This window comes from Microcaecilia unicolor, chromosome 3 (genome assembly GCF_901765095.1).
Source record: "Microcaecilia unicolor chromosome 3, aMicUni1.1, whole genome shotgun sequence".
Classification (NCBI taxonomy): domain Eukaryota; kingdom Metazoa; phylum Chordata; class Amphibia; order Gymnophiona; family Siphonopidae; genus Microcaecilia; species Microcaecilia unicolor.
Genome location: NC_044033.1, coordinates 215,215,361 through 215,231,883, shown reverse-complemented (window position 1 = coordinate 215,231,883; position 16,523 = coordinate 215,215,361). Strand labels below are relative to the sequence as shown.

General features: G+C 45.7%; 1 pseudogene; it reads left to right on the top strand.

Moving 5' to 3' along the window:
• Positions 1-432: 432 nt before the first annotated feature.
• Positions 433-1,667, top strand: LOC115464963 (annotated as a pseudogene).
• The last annotated feature ends 14,856 nt before the right edge of the window (positions 1,668-16,523 follow it).

Below are 16,523 nucleotides of genomic sequence, written 5' to 3'. Positions count from 1 at the left end.
TGGCTCTCCCCCCCCCCCCCCCCCCCCCCCCCCCCCCCCCAAGAGAACCTGAATGGATGCTGGTTTCTGAAACCTGGCAGGTACTAGGGAATGGCAGGGAGAGAAAGAGAGTCAGCCCGAGTGTCAATGCTGGCCTTGATTACAGCAATGCTCAGCACAAGGATGCCAGAGCTTGGCAAGTGTTAACTTCAAGCTCTAATTCACCTGCTGGCACTGTAGAGAGAAGCATTATTAAGAATTATCCAAAGGTGATTCTAAAGAGGAGACCTTTGTGATCACAAAAGCTCATGATCAATTTTGCATAATTCTTACTTTGATCCCTATAAGGTGGCGTAGTCTGCAAAGGATACAGGTCTGGATCACTCAGTGCTTTGCTGGAAACCTCCATTGTTCTTCCCTATTCATTCATAATCCTCTCCTTTACAGGACAGGATGACCCGTCGGGTCAGAACTTCCCATGTGTGCTTCTTGGTTCTCGCCGTGGGCTTGGTGCTGTGGTATGCCAGCGACCCGCTCTCCAGGTTCGTCCGCCCTGGCCCACCAGCCAAGTCGGGGAAAAACACACCTGCTCATCCTCTCCTCTTGGCGTTCTGGGTCCTCTTTTCTGGGAGAGGTGTTCAACCAGAACTCTGAGGTTTTCTATCTGATGGAGCCTATCAGGCATCTGTGGATGTCGTTAGCAAATAAGGGCCCAGAGCTCCTTCAAAGACCCATGAGGGACTTACTGTGGTCCATCTTCCTCTGCGACATGTCAGCGCTGAAGCCATATATGGGTAGGAGTAAGTTTGTGTCAGATCTGTTTTCATGGATCAAGAGCAGAGCCTTATGCTCTGCCCCAGTTTGCGGCACCCTCCCAGGCTTGGGTGTCCTGGAAGAGACCCAATGCTCTCATATCTGCTCCAAGTCTCCTTTTGAGAAAATCGAGGAGGCCTGCAGATCCCACAGTCATGTGGTAGTGAAGGTAGTGCGAATTCTAGATCTAAAAGCTCTCTATCCACTGCTGGAGGACACCTCACTGAATCTTAAGATCATCCACCTGGTAAGGGATCCACGGGCTGTTCTCTCTTCGCGTGAAAATGTGAAAGGGCTGCAAATTGATGACAGGATCATCACTAGGTCTCAGAAGGGCATATCCAATGCCACCATGGTAATGCAGGAAGTTTGCCAGGCCCAGATGCGCATCTTCAATGCATGCTTACCTCTGGAGGATCGTTATCTTCTACTGCGCTTCGAGGACCTGGCAAGAGATCCCATATCCTATGCAGCTGACCTGTTTGAGTATGCGGGCCTGAAGTTGACTCCTCACAAGCAGTTCTGGGTCTACCACAACACGCACCAAGTGGCACAGAAGGATCAGGGTTTGCTGAAGTACGCCAAGGATGCCAAGAAAATCTCACAGTACTGGCGACAGAAGCTGAGCTTCCAAAACGCTAAGGAGGTTCAGGAAATCTGTAAGCAGGCAATGAACACTTTTGGTTATCGGCTTGTTGGATCTGAGGAGGAGCAAAAGAACATGAGTCTTAACCTTCTCTCGCCCTGAAGGTTAAGGAGACCATTTTAGAATCTCTACATGGCAATTCTTTATGGAAATCATTGGCATTTACATGTGTAAATACTGATTTTAGGATGTAACTATTTACATGGGGGTTGATATTCAAAACAATTTAACTAGCCAGAAATGGCTGCTAGGCATTTAAATTTCTTGTTCAGTTTTATTCAGCAGCACTTAACTGGTTAGTACTGCTGAATATGTCTGCTTAGAGTTCAACGTGAAACCGGCTATTTTGGGGGGCATTCTGGGGTGGAGTCAGTTAAGTGAAAGATTGGATCTTCAACCAGGCCTTTAACGGAAGAAGTAAATGACACCGGCTGCACATATTATGTTTATCCGTTCCTACCCTAGCCAAGATAATGTTCAAGCACCTTTCTGAACTCATTTGCAACTCTCTTTAACTTGTGCCTTATTTTCTTACTCCTGTTACTCTGTCTTATCTATCTATATGTTCCATCTTTGCTGACACTCTATGCTGTCTATTAAAATGTTTTATTACATATTGTGTTGGCATTGTAATGTAGCAGACCATGCCATACTTAGTATTGATGTTTGAATAGTTTTACTGCCGTAATTGTCTATTGCTTACGTTGACTTATTCTTGCTGTACACCGCCTTGAGTGAATTCCTGCAAAAAGGCGGTAAATAAATCCTAATAAATAAATAAATAAAACCAGCCAAGGTAACTGTATTAATAGGACCACATAAAAGTCAGTCTTACTTTCATATAGTTCGCCATAGCCAGTTAGGTGCTGTATATTGCACTTAACTAGCTATGGTTTCGCCAGCTCCACTTACAGCATTGGATTTCCGGGTGCAACACCAATGGAGGTCACCCACTCCCCAAAATCAATAAACCACAGAGCCAGTGCATCTATGGGAAAGAGAGAATGCAGCAGGTCATTTCACTTATCGACTTCCTATTGGAAAAAATAAAATTGTACTCATGTGTGCGTTAAAAAGATGTAAAAATGGCAGGGATGGGTGCAGGCAGAAAAAAATGTTACTTTGATTTTCATTTTTGTATTTTTTATTTTTCTTGTCTCACTTCAATGTGTACTGTTTCAAAACAGGGCAAGCTGAAATGAAGTAATATGCATTGACACAAGCTAGCTTTCATTCTAGTGCATGCTATTTCAGTAAGTGTGTATTAAAATGTTTGTATGCTAATTTTAATGTGTGTTAAATTGAAATGAAATATTTGTGTGTGAGGGGGTGGGGGGGACCACTTATCTGGTTAAGCTCAATAGTTAAAGAACAAATCATTAGTTTTGAAGTTTCCTAACTGCAACTATTAAGGGGCCGATATTCAGACCACTGGAGGCAGTTTGGCTGGTCAGTGGTGAGACTGGAATCAGTGCCAGGGACCGGCATCGAATATCCAGTTTAATTTTGGCCAGTTGAAACTTAACTGACCAAGCCAATATTCAGCGCTGGCTGATTAAGTTTAAACCGGCCAAAGACAGGCTTGCTATTTTGGCAGCCCGATTTGGCCACCAAACGTATCTGGGCCTGGCAATGTGCTGATTATTAGCAGATAGCCAGTTATATCACGTGATATAACCGGTTAGCCACTAACCTGAAGAGCGTAATGAAGAAATAGCAGCACAGTTATGGATCAAGGGATGTTGTTAAAGGTGAAGGCCGACCAAAGTAGCAGACAAAGACTTTAGTTAGAATGGTATGTGCACAGGAGTTCAGGAAACAGAACATGAGGTAATAGATAAAGTAGCAGGGAGGTTTTGGCTGAAGAACATTAGAGTGAAAGATGATAAGCGAAAAGAATGAAGTAATGTCTTTTATGAAAAGGCTTTGTTTAGAAACAGTATATAAGTAGCAGCATGAATAGTAAATGTTTTAGACAGTCTCAGCCAATACTTTTGTATAAGCAGAACTGTACTCCTATGAGAAAATTTATTTTAATTCTGTATTGGTAAGTTAATAAATTACTTTTCTCATACGTGGCCTGGTCTTTTATCATTCCAATCTTTTCCCGGGATATGTATGATTATTGGGATGGTGGTAAAAAGACCTAAATCTTAATTACATTGGTGCCGCCGATATGATTAGTGGAGAGGCTGACTGTGTTGTTTAACATGAAAATTGGTAAGTGACCCCTTTCAATTACTTTCAGTGTTATTACTGCTAGGTCTGACTTTTGCACGCAGACTAGGTGTTTTAAGTCTCGTAAACAAGTGAAACACCGGGAGAACTCCAGAAGGAGTCATCAACTCAGGGAGTGTCGTTTCTTTCTTTACAACATTCGTAAAATCCGCCCCTTTCTTTCCGAGCACTCTACCAAAACCCTCATCCACACCCTTGTCACCTCTCGTTTAGACTACTGCAATCTGCTTCTTGCTGGCCTCCCACTTAGTCACCTCTCCCCTCTCCAATCGGTTCAAAACTCTGCTGCCCGTCTCGTCTTCCGCCAGGGTCGCTTTACTCATACTACCCCTCTCCTCAAGTTGCTTCACTGGCTCCCTATCCGTTTTCGCATCCTGTTCAAACTTCTTCTACTAACCTATAAATGTACTCACTCTGCTGCTCCCCAGTATCTCTCCACACTTGTCCTTCCCTACACCCCTTCCCGTGCACTCCGCTCCATGGATAAATCCTTCTTATCTGTTCCCTTCTCCACTACTGCCAACTCCAGACTTCGCGCCTTCTGTCTCGCTGCACCCTACGCCTGGAATAAACTTCCTGAGCCCCTATGTCTTGCCCCATCCTTGGCCACCTTTAAATCTAGACTGAAAGCCCACCTCTTTAACATTGCTTTTGACTCATAACCACTTGTAACCACTCGCCTCCACCTACCCTCCTCTCTTCCTTCCCGTTCATATTAATTGATTTGATTTGCTTACTTTATTTATTTTTTGTCTACTAGATTGTAAGCTCTTTGAGCAGGGACTGTCTTTCTTCTATGTTTGTGCAGCGCTGCGTACGCCTTGTAGCGCTATAGAAATGCTAAATAGTAGTAGTAGTAGTAGTAGTAGGGACGCCTGAGCTGACTGGGGAAGAAGAAAAGTGATTGAATCCAGGGAGAACTGGATAGGCCGGTCGGCGATCATTTCCACAGGGGTGGTAACACGCTTCCACATTAGCACGCCAGTACAGAGGACTGGCAACACCACAAGTGCCAGCAGTGGACGGGACATCCAGGTGCGTGTAGCACGGACAGTGGTAAGTTAAGAAATCTCTTCTTGATGTTATTATTGTGTTTTACAAGCATTAAAGTTAATAGAGTTCCTGGTAGGTAATTTCAAATTTGAGCGTGAAGGAGGGGTTTTACTGCTCCACTGCACTCCTTACGTGAAGGTTTAATTGTTAGAAAAAAGGTTTTAAACATGTTCCTGTGAAAGGTAATGATATAACTAGACCAATGGTGGAACGTAAAGAAATACTTTCTTGGTTTTTTTTACTTATTTCTTTCTATGCATCTCCAGATTACTGATCTGCTGCAGAGATACAGTATCCGGATGGAGCAATTTTACAGTATTTTTCCCTGCTTTCGGAGTAGCTATCCCATATACTTTGTATACATGAGAAGTACTTCTACCCCTAGGACAATGTTCTGGTAATTTATCATATGTGCTTGTATATAATATCATGTTTGTTCACAGGTCATACATATCCAGATTTCTTACCGTTGCCATGGACCTGACCTGAAACCAAGTATACCTATTTTAGAGAAAGCAATGTATTACAATTCCGAATTTTTGATCATTTCAAATTGTGTTCCTTAACAATTAATTTTCCTGGAAAGGGAGCAGAACTTGAGTACTCTGCCCGATTAAATTTACAATTCTGCACCATCTTCTATGTCTGCAGACCATGTCCTATTTGTATATATATATGTGTTTTTTTTGTTCGCTGTTTAGTGTTTTTTGGCTTTGCTACAGAACTTCTTTTTCTTGGCCAGCAGATGGCTCTTTTCAGGGTTCCTTCCTGAAACAATGAATTGATTATAATGAGAAAAATAAAAAGGGTAAATCCATGGGTAAATGCAATATTTACCAGCTATTAATAAATGGATTTTGGTAAGTGAAAAATTGCTTGAATCCCAGAGTCTACCAGACTCAGCTACATTTCCACCACCACAGCCACCACCACCAACCAACCCCTTGTGCCCTTCTCCATATGAGCAGGCATCAGTGGATCCCGTGTCACAAACTAAGCTGTTTCCCCGTGGTACAGCCGTAGGATATAAATAACTTTCTCCTGATTGGCTTGATATGTCTGACACTTTAAATAAACCTAATCTATCGGTTCCGCTTAAAAAGAATTGTACAATGGTTAAAATAGAAGGTGTGGTTGACTTGAACATCTGTTTGTTTTGTTTTTGGTCCTATATTCTTTTCCATGTGGAGAGGGAAAATTGAAGAGGGACTCATTTGCTGCTAACTTAATTTCCGGTCCTTTATAATTAAAAAAAAACAAAGCCCTTTCTTTTTGAGCAGGGGCTGCTTCCCTTCTGGGCAGAGATACATTCTTTCTTTTGTTCTCCTTTACAAGCATGTCCTTGGCACAAATGATTTATGGCTGTTCTGTTTTGCAGAGGGATACTGAGGTGTATTCCAGTGGAAATTCCACAGCCTGTTTATTTCAGCATCATTCTTTTGTGGAGTGCCCTGTCTTTAGTTACTTGATAAGAGAGAGCTGTATTACCTTAGTTTTGTTTATACTGGATGTGCTCTGTTTCATGTTAGCAGAAGAACATAAGTATTGCCATACTGGGACAGACAGAAGGTCCATCAAGTCAAGCATCCTGTTTCCAACAGTAGCCAATCCAGGGCACAAGTACCCGGCAAGATCCCAAAAGAGTAAAACAGCTTTTCTGCTGCTTTTCCTAGAAATGAGCCGTGGATTGTCCCCAGTCCATCTTAATAATGGCTTAAGATTTTTCTTTTTGGAATTTATCCAGACATTTTTAAAATCCTGCTAACTGCTTTTACCATATTCTCTGGCAACAAATTCTAGAGTTTAATTACACGTTCAGTGAAGAAATATTTCCTCCAGTTTGTTTTAAGTTTACTATTTAGTACTTCACTGTGTGCCTCCTAGTTCTAGCATTTTTGGAAGAGTAAACAAGTGATTCACATCTATCTGTTCCACTGCACTCAACCTCTATCATATCTCTCCTCAGCCTTCTTTTCTCCAAGTTGAAGAGCCCAAGCCGCTTTAGCCTTTCCTCAGAGGGACGTCTTCCTATCCCTTTCATAATTTTTGTCACCTTTCTCTGTACCTTTCCTTATTCTACTATATCTTTTTTACATTCAGTGACCAGAATTGCACACAACATTCGAGGTGCAGTTGCACCATGGAGGGATACAAAGGTATTATAACATTCTCAGTTTTGTTTTCCATTCCTTTCCTAATAATTCTTAAAATTCTCTTTGCTTTCTTAGAGGACCCTGCACACTGAGCAGATGGTTTCCAATGACACCTAGATCCGTTTCCTGGGCAGTGACTCCTAACGTGGAACCTTGCATTACATAGCTATAGTTTGGGTTCCTCTTTCCTACATGTATCTCTTTGCAATTGCTCACATTAAACGTCACCTGTCATTTAGATGGCAAGTCTCTCAGTCTCATAAGGTCGTCTTGCAATGCTTCACAATTCTTTTGCTGTTTGACAACTTTTAATAACTTTGTGTCATCAACAAATTTAATTATGTAACTAGTTATTCCCATCTCTAGATCATTTATAAATATGTTAAAAAGCAGCGGCCCCAATATCTACCCTTCTCCATTGAGAATACCGGCCATTTACACCACGTTTTACTTGGCATAGATCCCCGACACCTAAATCAGGCGCAGTGCGAGTGTATTCTATAACAACGTGCATAGATTTTAGAAACACCCCCCACCCCGCCCCTTTTCAACTATGCAACTTAGAATTTATGCACACTACTTTACAGAATATGCTTAGCGAGTTCTGCATGTAAATCTTACAAATGCAACAAGTAAATAAATAAATAAACATCCAATTGACAGGGCTGATTAGCTAGTTAACTAATTAAGTTACACACATTGTTTTAGAATACACTTCGATTTCCACGTGGAAATTAAGGCATGGTATATAGAATTCAGCAGTTAATGCAGGGTAGTGATTCCAGCTGTGCATTATGCCAATTAGCTGACCCCCTCCCATCCCCCCTTTTTCTTTTTTTTAATTATCCAAAGAGCAAGCTGCTCTGATGGGCTGAGTAAGATCACATTTGTTTGAAGGGTGTCTCCAGAAAGGCACATTCTAGTCACATACCCAGCCAGATTGTGGAATGAAAAAGTTACAAACCTTTGCATTACAGAAATAGCAGCATACACTCTTTATTTATTAATACTTCATTTATTTCTGGGCAGGTATCTTGTTTGAGCCAGGAGATCTCTTAAGACTCTTACCCTTCTTTAGATGGAAGCAGACACGAGGAGAGAGAGGGAGGGCGAGAAAGAGTCCTGTTTTTCACCAGCATTTGGGTTGCCCTTGAGGAAAAGCTATGCCAACCTCAGGTCCTTCTCACTATCCTCCCTGCCACCCCCAAAACTCCCAAAATCCATATTAACCAAACTAACACCCCACAGAGGTTTTGTTGTGTGTTCTTAAACCAAAAAAAAATTAAAAAGCCACTAATGATACGCAGCGTAAATGTCCCAAACCCCAGGCCTTTGCACCAGGCCTATCATCCCCAGGATTCTATAAAGGCGTGTGTGCAGGGAAGATGTGCGTTTAAGTCAATTAGTTAACGAGCCATTATGAATTACTAGTGTAAAGTGGCACTAATTTAGCCATAACGCATCTGCCTACACGCTATAACACTGTGCAGCCATGGGAGGGGCATGGATGGGTCATAGATGTTCCAAACATTTAGGAGCAGTTTTATAGAATTTGTGGTTTACGCATCCAACTTAAGCACCAGGTTTCAGCAGGTCTAAGCCCTTGCATCCAAAATTAGGCACAGGAATACGTGTTAAGGACTAGATTCTATGGATCACGCTTAAAAAAAAAAAATCGGTGCCGAAACAAAATATGCCCCCTTTTCAGCTATGTGCCTTAAAATGTATGCACATTGCGTTAGAGAATACGTTTAGACAGTTCTGCACAAAAACTTTAATTAATGCCAATTAGCATCAATAATTGATTGTTAAGTGGCAGTTATCGGCACCGATTGGCTTGTTAACTAAGTTGCGAGTGCAAATCCAGAATACAACTGCATTTGCACCTGTAACTTAAGTCACGCTATATAGAATCTGGGGGAAAACATCATTCTGTAAAGGGCCTTTTCTAGAGAACTAGTTTAGTGCCTTAACTTCAGCCCCATGCAGGGCCGGTCTTAGGCCGAAGCGACCGAGGCGGCCGCATAGGGCCCCGCGCTTAGGGGGGCCCCGTGCGGCATGCCTCAGTCAGCCTCTTCCCAGGGCACCAACGTAAACAACAAGCCAGGTAAGCATGGCACGGCGCCGCCGCACCATGCTTACCACCACCCTGCCCGCCCTCTTCTTCTCCCCCCAACCAAGGAAGGATAATTTTTCTTTTAAATTTACTCTCCGTCGCCGGAATCCAGCACAGCAGCGTCAGTGAAAACGCTCCTCCCCTCCTGAGTTCCCCCGACGTCTGTAGCAGAACAGAAGCTCTTCCTGATTCGTTCATTCTCAATTTCCCACCCCCGAGGGCAGGACAATGAGAATAAACGAATCAGGAAGAGCTTCTGTTCTACTACAGACGTCGGGGGAACTCGGGGGGAGGAGCATTTTCACTGACGCTGCTGTGCTGGATTCCGGCAATGGAGGGTAAATTTAAAAGAAAAGTTAACCTTTCTTGGTTGGGGGGGGAGAAGAGGATGGCAGGAGAGGGCAGGGGGAACAGGAGGGTTGCTGGACATGGTGGCAGGGGAGGGGGGTTTCTGGACAGGATGGCAGGGGCAGGCAGGGAGGACAGGAGGGTTTCTGGACATAGGTGGATGGCAGGGGAGGGCAGAGGGGACGGGGGGGTTCTGCACATAGGTGGATGGCAGGGGAGGGCAGGGGGGACAGGAGGGTTGCTGGACATGGGTGGATGGCAGGGGCGGGGGGTTTCTGGACATAGGTGGATGGCAGGGGAGGGCAGAGGGGACAGGGGGGTTACTGGACATAGGTGGATGGCAGTTGGCAGGGGAGGGCAGGGGGGACAGGAGGGTCACTGGACATGGGTGGATGGCAGGGGAGAGGGGTTTCTGGACATAGGTGGATGGCAGGGAGGACAGGAGGGTCGCTGGACATGGGTGGATGGCAGGGGAGGGGGGTTTCTGGACATAGGTGGATGGCAGGGGAGGGCAAAGGGGACGAGGGGGTTTCTGCACATAGGTGGATGGCAGGAGAGGGCGGGGGGACAGGAGGGTCGCTGGACATGGTGGCAGGGGAGGGGGGTTTCTGGACAGGAGGGTTTCTGGACATAGGTGGATGGCAGGGGAGGGCAGAGGGGACAGGAGGGTCACTGGACATGGGTGGATGGCAGGGGAGGGGGTTTCTGGACATAGGTGGATGGCAGGCGAGGGCAGAGGGGACGGGGGTTCTGCACATAGGTGGATGGCAGGGGACGGCAGGGGGGACAGGAGGGTTGCTGGACATGGGTGGATGGCAGGGGAGAGGGGTTTCTGGACATAGGTGGATGGCAGGGGAGGGCAAAGGGGACGGGGGTTTCTGCACATAGGTGGATGGCACGAGAGGGCAGGGGGGACAGGAGGGTCACTGGAAATGGTGGCAGGGGAGGGGGGTTTCTGGACAGGATGGCAGGGGCAGGCAGGGAGGACAGGAGGGTTTCTGGACATAGGTGGATGGCAGGGGAGGGCAAAGGGGACAGGAGGGTCGCTGGACATGGGTGGATGGCAGGGGAGGAGGGTTTCTGGACATAGGTGGATGGCAGGGAGGACAGGAGGGTCGCTGGACATGGGTGGATGGCAGGGGAGGGGGTTTCCTGACATAGGTGGATGGCAGGGGAGGGCAGAGGGGACGGGGGGTTGCTGGACATAGATGGATGGCAGGGGGGACAGGAGGGTCGTTGGACATGGGTGGATGGAGGAGAGAGAAGAAATGCTGGACATGGATGGAGACGAGGGAAAATTGAGGAAGGAGATGAGGTGAGGGAAAAGGAAGAGAGGAGAAAAAGTGCACATGGATATAGAAAATAGGCAGAAGCTGGATCCACTGGACAGTCAAGTCTGCGGAGGACCCAGCTTTTACTTACGGATGTAGGGCAAGAAATGAAGAAGAAAGGCGGAAAGTAAAGAAATAAATGGAAAGGAAGCCCTGGAAACAGAGTTAAGAGGACAGATAGCAGCACAATCGGATATTGAGCCAGCATGATCAGAAAAACAAAATCACCAGACAACAAAGGTAGAAAAAACTATTTTATTCAGGATTTATTAATTGGAATATGTCAGTTTTTGGAAATGTGCATCTGTGATATTTTTCATGTAAGTTTCAATTTTTGTAGTATTGCTGCATACTGATTCTGACTTCTTGAGGTTACTTTCCAGTTCAGTATTTTGCCTTCATGTGTTTTTCAGGTGTGATCAAGGAAGGTGCAGTATTCTGCTAGCATATAGTTTGCAGCCATTTTTGGTTTTTTGGTTTTTTTTCACTAGGTTGTGCACTGGTGTTTTAGAGCCCGGTGTAATTACAGTTGGCTTTACATGCCACGCATAAGGTTGTAGCTCATCTTGTCCTTGGAATTAGTGCTGTTTATGGTTTCATGATAGCATTTTGCTTATTATTTCAATCAGTTTTTTTGTACAAGTTTAGCGTCATTTGTCTTTATTTGAAATTTCATAAATAAAAAAATTTTCTAAAAATGGAATAATCTTATCAATGGGGTGGGGCGGAGCCAGGCTAGGGCAGGGCTATGGTGGGCGGGGCTAGGATGGAGCCCCACCAAATTGGTCTGCATAGGGCCCTGCACTTGCTAAGACCGGCCCTGGCCCTATGTGTCAGTGACGGGTGTATAAGCTGCTTCTCCTGCCTCCCTCCTCTACGAAAAGTATACTAGTTCATGCCTGCTCAAAGCCAGTTATGACGGCACATCTACTAGGGCCCAACAGCACATACAGGATGTTCCAGTTACTGCAGAAAGGTGGTTTGCGATAGTAATGTCACAAGTGTTAAGATGCCTTTCACGCACTTGATGTCATTCGTGCTTGTCCCTCTTCCTGGAGATGCTTTGTGAGTTCAAAAGCAGCAGGGCAGCAGCTTAGAAAGGCTCAGAAGATGCTTTATTCAAATTCTTCAATATAAAAGGTGATACATAGTAACATAGTAGATGACGGAAGAAAAAGACCTGCACGGTCCATCCAGTCTGCCCAACAAGATAACTCATATTTGCAGCTTTTTGTGTATACCCTACTTTGATTTGTACCTGTGCTCTTCAGGGCACAGACCGTATAAGTCTGCCCAGCACTATCCTCACCTCCTAACCACCAGCCCTGCCTCCCAACCACCGGCTCTGGCACAGACTGTACAAGTCTGTCCAGCACTATCCCCGCCTCCCAACCACCAGTCCCGCTTCCCACCACCGGCTCTGGCACAGACCGTATAAGTCTGCCCAGCCCTATCCCCGCCTCCCAACCACCAGCCCCGCCTCCCGATCTTGACTAAGCTCCTGAGGATCCATTCCTTCGGCACAGGACTCCTTTATGCTTATCCCACGCATGTTTGAATTCCGTTACCGTTTTCATTTCCACCACCTCCCGCGGGAGGGCATTCCAAGCATCCACTACTCTCTCCGTGAAAAAATACTTCCTGACATTTTTCTTGAGTCTGCCCCCCTTCAATCTCATTTCATGTCCTCTCGTTCTACCACCTTCCCATCTCCGGAAAAGGTTCGTTTGCGGATTAATACCTTTCAAATATTTGAACGTCTGTATCATATCACCCCTGTTTCTCCTTTCCTCCAGAGTATACATGTTTAGTTCAGCAAGTCTCTCCTCATACGTCTTGTAACGCAAACCCCATACCATTCTCGTAGCTTTTCTTTGCACCGCTTCAATTCTTTTTACATCCTTAACAAGATACGGCCTCCAAAACTGAACACAATACTCCAGGTGGAGCCTCACCAACGACTTATACAGGGGCATCAACACCCCCTTTCTTCTGCTGGTCACACCTCTCTTTATACAGCCTAACAACCTTCTAGCTACGGCCACCGCCTTGTCACACTGTTTTGTCGCCTTCAAATCCTCAGATACTATCACCCCAAGATCCCTCTCTCCGCCCGTACCTATCAGACTCTCCCCGCCCTAACACATACGTCTCTCGTGGATTTCTACTTCCTAAGTGCATCACTTTGCATTTCTTCGCATTGAATTTTAATTGCCAAACCTTAGACCATTCTTCTAGCTTCCGTAGGTCCTTTTTCATGTTTTCCACTCCCTCCGGGGTGTCCACTCTGTTACAGATCTTAGTATCATCCGCAAATAGGCAAACTTTACCTTCTAACCCTTCGGCAATGTCACTCACAAATATATTGAACAGAATCGGCCCCAGCACCGATCCTTGAGGCACTCCACTACTTATCTTTCGCTCCTCCGAGCGAATTCCATTCACCACCACCCTCTGGCGTCTGTCCGTCAACCAGTTCCTAGTATCATCCGCAAATAGGCAAACTTTACCTTCTAACCCTTCGGCAATGTCACTCACAAATATATTGAACAGAATCGGCCCCAGCACCGATCCTTGAGGTGAAAAAAATATCCAGACTTCTCCAAAAAATTATCACTTAGCCCTAGTGTCTACATCGGGGGCTAATTATATATTTATTGTGAGCACATTGCGAGGAGCTGAAAAAGCTTTTTTTTTTTTTTCAGTAGCACTACAGTATTTCACAGGGCTCTGAATGGTGGATCTATTGTCTGAATCACAATTATTATATGATTTGCCCCTGATGCAGGCGCCAGGGTCTGGATGTTTCACACCTGGCACCACCTTTTATACTGAAGAATTTGAATAAAGCATCTTTTGAGCTTTTCTAGGCTGCCACCCTGCTGCTTTTTATCTGCACATATTTGCAACTGGCGATGGTCTCGCCTTTTGTTGTGGATGCTTTGTAAAGATTGGTTACTGGGACTCATTTACTCTTCCCTTCCATTCAGTGGCTATGGAGAAAAAAAGTTTAGTAAATGGTGCTGCTTGGCCATTTGGGATCTTTCAGAACCATGGCCAACAGAATAGTGATGGCAGTGGCAACCTCCCCCCCCCCCCCCCCCTTCCCCACATAGGCTCAATTACTCATTCAATGCAGGTTAGGAACTGGAAATGAAACGGTTTTTAAGGTACGGGACTGGATGGGCTCAAGTAAAGTATCACTTTCTTCAGACTCAATTTAGACCTTACCTACAAATGCACTCAGTCTGCGGCTCCTCACTACCTCTCCACCCTCATCTCCCCCTATGTTCCCGCCCGTAACCTCCGCTCACAGGACAAAGCCCTTCTCTCAGTACCCTTCTCCACCACTGCCAACTCCAGGCTCCGCTCATTCTGCCTTGCCTCACCCCATGCCTGGAACAATCTTCCTTTACCCATACGTCATGCCCCCTCCCTACCCATCTTCAAATCTCTGCTCAAAACTCACCTCTTCAATGCTGCCTTCGGCGCCTAACCGCTCGAGATATATAAAATACCCCAATCTGTCCACCCTATCAGATTAACTGTTCACTCGTCCTCTAGATTGTTCACTTGTGTTTAGATTGTTCTCTTGTCTTTTAGATTGTAAGCTCTTTGAGCAGGGGCTGTCCTTCTATGTTTAAATTGTACAGCGCTGCGTAACCCTAGTAGCGCTTTAGAAATGCTAGTTAGTAGTAGTAGTAGACTAATGTTTCTCCAGTCAGCCCTGAAGAACGCCCCCCCCCCCCCCCCCAACCAATCTGGTTTTCTGAACATTCACAACAAATACAAATAAGATATATCTGCATGAAAATCTCATGCATATTCCATATTCAGGACTGGCTTGGAGAAGATTAATTGAAACGTTGCAGTCATCTTTCCCTCATTCCTCCATTAACGGTTCAGTTACTGCATCCTCCTATGTTTCTATTGCAGGCCTCACTTAAATCTGCCTGCCGTGGCTGCTATCTTCCACTTCGCACAGTGTGAATGATGTCTCCCCTCTGCAATGTGGGGTGGAAGCAGACAGAGGTGGGAGATAGTTCTCATCTTGATGATTTAAGAAGTGGGGATCATGTCTTTCATTTCAGTTTTACTTCTGGTGATTATAACAACTGTTCAAAGTTATCAGGTGGCCAGTAGCAGAATTGTGCAGCAGTCTACAGGACAGATAAAGCAGTCCAGGAAAATACATACAGAGCCCCTCTGACTCAAGTGCATTAAGCAGTTAACGGAGCACTTTCTGTCTTAACAGCCGATGTAGAACGGGGCAGGATATAGGCGGGGACTAGGCCTTACACTTCCTGTACAGTACTACATATTCTAGGTTGCCCAAATTTTGGTGTGCAGACCAGATGAGCGTGTAAATTTATTTTATTTTATTTTTATTTTAGTTACATTTGTATCCTGCACTTTCCCACTCATGGCAGGCTCAATGCAGCTTACATGGGGCAATGGAGGGTTAAGTGACTTGCCCAGAGTCTCAAGCAGCTGCCTGTGCCGGAGGTGGGAATTGAACTCAGTTCCCCAGGACCAAAGTCCACCACCCTAACCACTAAATTAGTTAACAAAGCCAATAAAAATCAATTATTGGCGTTAACGGGCACAGATTTGAACTTATGAGTGCATCTCCTATGTGCTACTCCATAGGCGCCAACTCCGTGGGTTCTGTGGGTGCTCGAGCACCCCCAATATTTTCACCTACCGGGAATCGGAAGCTGCCAGTCCGACCTACCTGGTGCCTGCCCTCTTCTCCCTCAATAGTCCTCCGCTGGTCCGCCCTCGCCTTCTTGCGTGCCACCCGAAATTTTAAAAGTCATCTTACCTCCGGGTCCCGGTGGCAGCAGTGAAAGGTGAGCAGGCTCGGTGCTTCAGCCTTCCCTTCTCTCTCAGCTCTGGTTCTGCCCTCATTTCCTGTTTCCGCAAGGGCAGGACCAGAGCTGAGGGAGATTGGAAGGCTGAAGCGCCAAGCCTGCTCGTCTTTCACTGCTGCCGCCGGGACCCCGAGATAAGATGATTTTTACAATTCTGGGCGGCACGCAGGAAGGTGAGGGCATACCGGCGGAGGGCTGTTGGGGGAGAAGAGGTCGGGCTGGGGTCGGACAGGTACTCGGAAGAGAGGGGGGCCTGGAACTCGGAGGAGAGGGAGGGGGAAGAGGGAGGGGGGAATGCACCACCTGTAAAAAAAAAAAAAAAAAAGAATTTCAGCACCCCCAATCATTTTGAAAAGTTGGCTCCTATGAGCTACTCTGTAATGCTGCAAGTACAAAGTGTCTCATGCGCAACCCAAAAGGCAGCATGGCCATAGGAGGAGCATGGGTGGGTGAGGATCATTCGAAAAACATTTAGGCGCAGTATTACAGAATACAGGGGTTGCGCCTCCGGCCTTACACCAGGTTTCTGCAGACGGAAGCCCCTGCGCACCCCAAACTGGGTGTGGGAACTGATGCTAAGCTTGGTTCCATAAAGCGCCCTTTGTAGAATATGAATTTAGCACGTATCTTTCTGACACCAGTTACTGAACCCGGCTCTGTTAATTAAAAATGAACAGAGCGGTTACCACCACCTCAGAAGATGGCAATAACTGCATTCAGTTAACATGCAATATGTCTCCTCATTAGCTGTACGGGAAAATGCTGAGCACATCCCCCACAGTTAACAGAGGCTGTGCACTTACTGTGCGCTATAAGTACTTTGCTGTGGCGACTGATCAGTAGTTGTGTTTTCCTTTTATTTTTATGAGTTTTTTTCAATTTTTTAAAAACGTCTGCAGAAACACCCAATTGCTTATTCAGCACACTTTCTCGCTGGATATCCAATTTGTTGAGTCTCTGGGAAGAATATCA